This window comes from Homarus americanus, unplaced genomic scaffold (assembly GCF_018991925.1).
Source record: "Homarus americanus isolate GMGI-L3 unplaced genomic scaffold, GMGI_Hamer_2.0 scaffold40565, whole genome shotgun sequence".
Classification (NCBI taxonomy): Eukaryota; Metazoa; Arthropoda; class Malacostraca; order Decapoda; family Nephropidae; genus Homarus; species Homarus americanus.
The window spans coordinates 148,629-157,268 of record NW_024735503.1 but is presented as its reverse complement, the minus strand read 5'-3'; positions in this window follow the sequence as shown (position 1 = coordinate 157,268).

The window sequence follows — 8,640 nt, the reverse complement described above, 5'->3', positions numbered from 1 at the left end:
ACAGTTTAGAACATCTGGACTGGTGTGCCAGGGTCAGTGAACACGGTGGGTGAGTGAAAGTACACACCATGCTGGGGTAAGAATTCCAGCCAGGCAGCCAAATACTAAAAAATGTTTATCAAAAGACAAAACGTTTAACGGACAGCAAGATATATGTATATATAACGATATCTAGGTAGCCAGAAAACCAACAATTTTCTTTAACGTTTTCCATGTAGCTAAACGTTTCACAACAAATCAAAACTTAAAGTTGTTTCTTTTCCAAGCAATCAGAATACATACATAAATAAATGCAGCTAGAAAGTATTGCCTGAAGGAGCAGTCATGTGTGACGGAGTAGACAAGTTAATGTTCTGTCTCGAGAAATATTGTATTAGAGCTACAAGTATTACACAAAGCCTCACGCCTTTCTAATTCTCGTATATACTCCAGTAACAAATTTATGAAATCCTAGTATTTGTATATAATCACTGGTAAATTTCACCTCAACTACAATCCGTCACTGTGGAGGAACTGCCAAAAACTCGCCAGTGAAAGAATAGTGAACGATGAATGCAATTAATAAACTTTTGACTCACCCCACGACCACTGGTAACTGTCCATCATCATCGTGATAGTTCAGTAATTATATGTTGATAATTCTCTCCTTGATAATAATGAGCTAAAACGGCGATGGCGCAAGAAAAGATCGCCAACTCGCCACAACGGACCCTCGAAATATCACAAGCTCAGGGAGATATGCTGACGTGTAGTTTAAAGCTCAGAGAGATATGCTGACGTGTAGTTTAAAGCTCAGGGAGATATGCTGACGTGTAGTTTAAAGCTCAGGGAGATATGCTGACGTGTAGTTTAAAGCTCAGGGAGATATGCTGACGTGTAGTTTAAAGCTCAGGGAGATATGCTGACGTATAGTTTAAAGCTCAGGGAGATATGCTGACGTGTAGTTTAAAGCTCAGGGAGATATGCTGACGTGTAGTTTAAAGCTCAGGGAGATATGCTGACGTGTAGTTTAAAGCTCAGGGAGATATGCTGACGTGTAGTTTAAAGCTCAGGGAGATATGCTGACGTGTAGTTTAAAGCTCAGGGAGATATGCTGACGTGTAGTTTAAAGCTCAGGGAGATATGCTGACGTGTAGTTTAGAGCTCAGGGAGATATGCTGACGTGTAGTTTAAAGCTCAGGGAGATATGCTGACGTGTAGTTTAAAGCTCAGGGAGATATACTGACGTGTAGTTTAAAGCTGAGGAAGATATGCTGACGTGTAGTTTAAGAGTCAATAAAATCTGGTAACTAATCATTACGAAGGGAAAACAAACTACACAAATGACCAGACAGTGAAACCGATAGATACTGAGCAAAACCCAAACATTAAACGGTCAGCAAATGATTAAAACACACACACACAGACGGCCAGACGGCCAGCCAACCAGACACTTTCATAAAACACGCAATATACCAAACCACCACCAACACACATACAGACGGCTAATGAAAGTTGGTCAGGAGGAGAGTTAGACAGAGAAAGGATGCGTGCTGCGGCGGTTCCCTCAGCAACTAGCATCTACTTAGAGAATCTCTAGGGTCGAAGAGGAGGAAGCTGCCGCGAGAAAACTTTCCCTTGTTGTACTTTCTCCTGCCTACTCTTACTCTTACCTCCTTTAATGGCTTTACTACCTACGCCGGGACTCTCATTAGTATTCCACAGGAGGGAGATGGGAGGGTTGTGTGTGGCAGATGTTTCTTATTAATGTCATGTAGCAGTTAATCAAATTACCATATTCATAATCACACTATATTCACTTATCCATTATTATTATTATTATTACAAAACTACTATAGTCATTAAATAGACTTTTATTCTTCAAACTAAAAACTCGAGAAATTTTTGCGGTGAATAAGCTAAAATCATTTGAATGTACGGTCACAGCTTTCTGGTTTTTAAGAATAAATATTTTTCAAGTAATTTTTTTAAGCTTTCCGTAAATGCTCAGTAAAGTAAACTTCTGATCCAATATCCGAGTAATTTAGAAATAAAAGTAAGTTTAAATGTTCACTGCAGTAAAATTTTGCCAAAACCCTGTACATGTTCAAGAGTTCGTCGCTTTAAGCCAGTCGAGCCATACTTATCACTGACGTATTAATTTAATATAACGTGTACTGACGTAAGGCCAATAATTTACATTCTTAACAACATTAGGCTATCCAGTGCATTTTTTATATGCCAAAATAAACCTAACTAACTTATTCTAAATTTGACGTCAGTGTGAATTATTAAAAGAGGTTTGCTGTCTCGTTATTGTTCACTTCCTACACTTTAGCGTTGTATTATGACACTTAACATACTTTTAACGATTGTTTTTTATTCTAATTTTGCATATTTCAGTGAAGGCAGGGTGAAGAAGTTAATTATGGCAAGTCACTCAACTCAAGGCAGATGCAAGCAATCATTTAAATATCACTTCCCATGACTAGTTTAGCTTAGCTTTGGTAGTGCTGACCATATGGGGGAACAGCTGAAAGTGAAACTCCTCGGCTACCATGGTACTAACGCGTCCATTCATCCCAGGTGACAAAAAAATAATTGTTCATTTATGCAGCGTTTCTTTAGCCGCTTCTCTGTTTATCAGGTCATCAACCCCAGTGAGGAGAGTTGATGAGGCGGTGGCCACCGTAGCCAGTTAGTTCCTCGCCCCGCCCCGCCCCGACAGATGTGTAGAACAGGAATTGGCGTTACCCAGACAAAAACTGGCCTGCCTGTGACTACGATTATTCTTTATCATATCACTAGAAAGTATCCTCCTCTTCTCCGTTCCGCAAGCATGTGGATTATATTTTAATTTAACTTGTAAACAAATACCAAGTACAGCTGAACGCATGTAAAAAAAAAAGCTCAATCAATTTGCTTTAAGAGAATGTTAAGCTTACGAGTCTTCGTACAGAAAATACTAAGCAAATTAATTATATTAAAGGCTGCTATAGTGTACTCAACATTGACATGCAGAAAATACAACATTAACTTGACAAAGGCAGAACCAGTAGGTGCCAGGCAGACAATTTATTTGAAAAAAAAATGTTTAACTAAGCCAAAGTGCATTTGTTACTTCCTGGTCAAGATTGATTCAGTCGTATTAACTTTTTTAACTATAGTAAATATTAATTTGTTACGATTTCTAAGCTCAACAATGATCGATTTTGCTCAGATCATAGATGTTGACGTGCAGTTAGTAACCACCTGTTTGGTTGAAACACAAGACGTTACGTTGTTAAAAATCCATCAGGGATTCTTACAAAGCCTCTGAAGATGAGAGTAGACAACATGGACAAACCGTATCTAGTCTAACTTAACGAAACCAGACAATGTGGTATTATTTTAGTTACGGTCATCCTGGGAACCGGTTAGGTTACATTAGGTTAGGCTACGTTGATTAGGAGGTATTAATCGTTTCGGTCATCCAGCAAGTTAGGCTAAGTTGAAATTTTGTTTTTCCGATGGCTTTTGGTTGTGTTTTGAACGATTAATTTCAACTTCCAAATAGGTGGATGACAGAAACGATTCTACCCGTTAGGTTAGGTTAGCATGGATATTAGGTGTGTCAATTTAGGGGGTGAACTGGCTAAATTGAAAATCGAGTAATTTGGTAGCAATTTATTGTAGTCTTTAAGCATGCAAAACAATATTCTGGCATAAATTTTTTTTTATAATAAGTCCTACCTACATCAAATGGATTTTTAAATGTACATATTTGTGAATTTATAACATAACCAGCGTTTGCACACATGTTACTGTTTCAAGTTTCAAATTATTATATTTTATTATCCGTAGTCTATTTGAAAGTAACCAATGCCTTCATACTCTCTTTGCTTTGGTTTCTTGTCATCAGTAGTCTGCTTGCTATTTGTGCTTTGATGTAACCTTCTCGCCTCTCGTGGCTGTAAACATGGCCCGCTGCTTCTGTGACCATTTTCACACATCTCTCCACACTTTGAGTGTGGGAAGGCCACTTCGGCACCTGCATTGGAGTCTCTTTAAGGTTTCTCAATTCTTGGCTAGTTAGACTTGTTGTCAATGGTGGCTCTAAGACTTCCAAACTCAAGTCAACCAATTCTGACAATTTGGTGGCATTGACGTTTATTGGGGGAACTTTTCTTGAATGAAACGAACAGTCTCCCAACTGGTCGTCATCTATTAGCGTTCCTCTAATCTTTAGAATGACTTCTACAGCCTCGGTTCGGAGATTGGTACATTGACTGCAAAGCATTGCTTGCAAAACTGCTTCTGATCGAGCATACCAAGCGGACCTTCTTGCCACAGGTAACACGATGTCCCTCACTACCTTCCTCTGTGTTCTTACTAGCTGCAATTGAAACAAAAGGTGATTGGGCCCATCCACCCACATAGGATTAAGTTTCACACTAAACCACTGGGGAAGATAAACTCCAATAATAAATTCAACAATTAACCTCAAATTCTTCAGCACTTTGCCCTTCAATTCGTGTTTGGAAATCCAAATCCTGCAGAAACGAAGAGCTGTAGTTAACCAACGGCTGTGACTGACAGGTCCAATCTCCAAGAGAGCCAATGACTGAGGCACTTCTCCTGATCTTATTGCTTGGGCAATACGATAAGCATAGGATTGATCTGTGCTGAGATCTTTGATGACTCCTTCAGACAACGCCGGAAGGGGAGGGCCAACTTCGACCTTTGGAAAGGTTGTATTTATTTCTAGTTGTGTTGCTTCATCCAGCATGATGCCAAGGGGACCTGACCACTTGTTGTTGCTCTTTGTAGGACCATCAAGTTCCTGGATGAGATGACGAAGAGGTAGCTCGCCTGTATGTAAATCACATACAATCCAAACAAGTCTTCTTCCTAGTTTTTTCTCTAAATGCGTCATTACACCCCCCTGCCATCCGGTGTTCACTGCAGTTGAATCTCCACCAACAGCCTGCAGTGAACTGCCAAGTCCTCTCTCCTGAACCCAACATAAAATATGATCAGCAATGACCTCTGCATGTTTCTTCCCTTCTACTTCAGTTTCGGGAGCAAAGTGAAACAAAAACCGACCACCAGGCTCAGAACAGACAGAGTAGTGTTCTTCTTTGATGAGACCTGGAAACTTTCTGTTCACTCCCTCTACTTCTAGCAAAACTTTTGTGTCATCTATTCTTCCATCAAACAAAAGACAGGAGAGCCCTCCCTCGCTTAAATCTTTTTCATGCTGATCAGATATTTCCTTCATTATTTTTTCTTGTGCTCTTCTAATTTTATTATGATCTATCACCAAAGATACATCCTCTCGGCTGATGAGGCCTGCATCTATCCAAGCGGCAGTTGCAATTTCTGCAGCCTCACGAAGTCCAGCATGGTGGCGAATACTAGCTAAAGCAATGTTTGAAATATTTCTTGTGTTGTATTTCATTTTCTTTGGTAAAGGTTCAGATGGCTCTTTGGAACTATCATCTGATGTTGCTTCCTGTTCATCAGAAGAACTATCAAAGAAGTGATAAACATCTTGACACAGCTCTTCCTCTCTTTGGATGGCTTCTTCACTCTTCATTTTCTTCTTTTGTTCCCTCTCTCGGATTTGTTCTCTCTTCTTGGCATTAGCAATCTGCTTCTTTGTTTCTGAATAATCTATTGAACCCATTTGCATACTTCCTTGGCCTTCTGCCTTTGTCCTCTGTGCCTTTATAAATTCAAGCTCTAAAACAGGGATCTTCTTTTCACGAGGACAACCACAATCAATGTGGGAATTATTTTCTCTCTTACCTGAGTGAGAACAGTTGGATTCAGAACATAATTGTATGGAGCACTTGCAGGTCAAAATGTCAAACAGAGTATCAAGTGTGTGCAGAAATTCATTTTTCCTGGCCAAGTTTCCTTTACCAAGTGATGTTTCAAATGCTTTGTGCCATAATTTCGTTAGTTTTAGCTCAATAGTTCGACACTGATTAATCACAGGTGGTTTGAATAGTGCATTAGCTTTTGTCCATTGATGCAGAAGAGGGACTATCATGTCATTTATGAGTTCTTTATCTGTATAGTTCCTTCTGTCCTTTGCATTTTTTTCTCGAAGGAGTAACCCTAATCTTAGCATGTCTCTCACTGTTGGAAGTTCTGATACAGGAAGCTCCTTCCCTTTACCAACTAGCAGGCTCAAGTGGGTTGACAACTGACTTCTTGTCTTCAATTTTGACATCTTCACACTATCTGACAAATAGAAAAATATTTCAATGTTTCATAATTCAATTGTTGTTTCAAAAAATATCAATTTGTTTATCAAAAATGCTGTAACAGAAATAACATAATAATTTCTTAGAACATAATGTTTTATACAATGATATAAGTAACTGCGACAATCAATATGCCCTACTTACAATAATTAAAATGTAGAATTCGTCTGGTAGAGTAGGTGCAAGTGCAATGAGAGCAAACCACCGTCTATGATATCTAGAAGGAGAGTGAGCCGGGCGCCTTATCCTCACGCTTGGTACAAGTCAAAACAAGAATTAAACTGTCCCACACGGAGAGCCTGTTCATGTTCATGTTCTGACATGCATATTGTACACAAGCTATAGAACCATAAAATACTCCATAATCCATATGCTTACATGAGATTAGTTAATATCAAGTGAATAATTCTAATCAAGTCTCATTAATTTGTTGAAATACTGATATTTGAAACTTTAAGGTATAATTGATGTAGGTGAGGGTTATTTCAATTCATTTTTGTTTGCTAATCTCAAGTTTAGACATAAAGAGGCACAATATTTTGACTACCAAATTTGATTTTTAACATGTTGACAAAATTGACACACCCTAATGGATATTTAAATACTGGTATGACCGAAACTATAATTTTACCAACAATATAACAATCTTAGGGGAGATTTGGTTACTGGAGCTTAATTTATTTGGTGGGTTGTGTTGGCTTGAAATAGTTATGTAAGGTTTTGGTTATGTTGAGGTTACGATATTGTTGTTAACCGCCACTATCCTATTCCGCCTCCAGCTCGCGAGACCCGGGTTGCTTCATTTGTTCTCCCTTCTTGCTTTCCCAGTGTAGCGGTCTTGGAGCTCCCCCAGTACGGACACGCACAATATGCTTATAAAGATGAAGGAACATTTTCTTATCTTTGTATTTGAAGATATGATTTATAATTCCTAAGTCTTGGTTGGCTTTTATCTCTGCTACCCCCACTTATTGTGATGCCTTGTTAACAGTATATAATAAGTTGTGATAAGGGTTGTTGTATTTTACGTGCACTTAGATTTTGTAATACTAAAGAGCATTTGGCAGTCTTGTAACCAATTGAAATACGGGTGCTTAATCCTACACGATATTTTCTCAAAGACATTTTAAGTTTCCTCCGTACATCTATCACCTACAGCATATCTAAATTCAGGTCAATATTTTGTAAGTCTTCGCCATGCTTCATGATTCCCTACTGCTAAATTAAAAAACTATGATCACTTCTGTCATGTCCTTCTGGGTCTTCTTCCTCGGTAAAAACTAGCCAAAACAAGATCCAAAATGCTTCGTTTATCACTCCCTCTCCTCTACATGTTAACTTTTTTTTAAAGATGAGACCAACACTGGCATTATTCACGTACATTTGATGGCATAATACCCGCCAATAGCAAACAATAAAAGTACGCGGATATGTATTACTATTTTCCAAAACTATCTATGGGGACAAATAAAAATATTATAGTTTACCTCAAAATTAACTAGTTTTCTGTGAAGCATACCGTATATTAAAAGTTTAAGGGTAAACTTTACTAGTAACTTAAGGTAGTAGTCTTTTGCATTTAATGTTGCCACGACGTTATTTTACCATTATTATGGTTGACTATTCGCTTTATCTTTAAAAAATATGAATAAACGTGTTAGTATTCCTAATTTTCTAACAGGTAGTTCCCGCAGTTACGTCTCATAGCCCTCAGATATGAAGACGGTATTCGATAGATTGAGGTATTCCATGCGAGTTGACAGGTGTCAAGTGATGTTCATTTATAATGTTGGGTCAAATAATGGATTAGGTTTAGGCAAGTTATTATATTCGCGCTTCGTTAATTGTCGTTACGTCGTGAAAGTTCAGGCGACAAATAAGTTGCCAGATACGATTTTGATAAAACATTCAGATCAGCTTATCCACGTCACACTGGCGCTAATAAAAACAACAATAACTCATTGTCATCTACATTATATGCTTCGCTTAGGAAACAATACTAGAGTATGTTCAGTATCTCACCTCTTCATCTCTATAGCAACTCGTATATGCACTACGTAAAGATACTGAAGTGAATTGTGACCTTCCCCCCTAAAATATAAAGAAAAACTTACCAGCTCCAATGTAATCTCAAGATGGTAGTCGTATTCCTTCCTTATGGCACTTCACACACAAATTTTCAAGATCAGTATACACAAATGGATCAGTTATAATCGCTCCTCACTACAGTCGCCCAGCAACAATCCTGTATAAACGACACTCCGGCACCTGCAACGTCTCAGAGACAACTGAGCAGGACAGCATCTTTTTTTTTTTTTAATCTGGGGCACTGTTGACAGCAACACGTAACACCTACTTTGAAACGCAAACTACCACTCTTCAGGTTACTGACCCACATCAGGGCCTG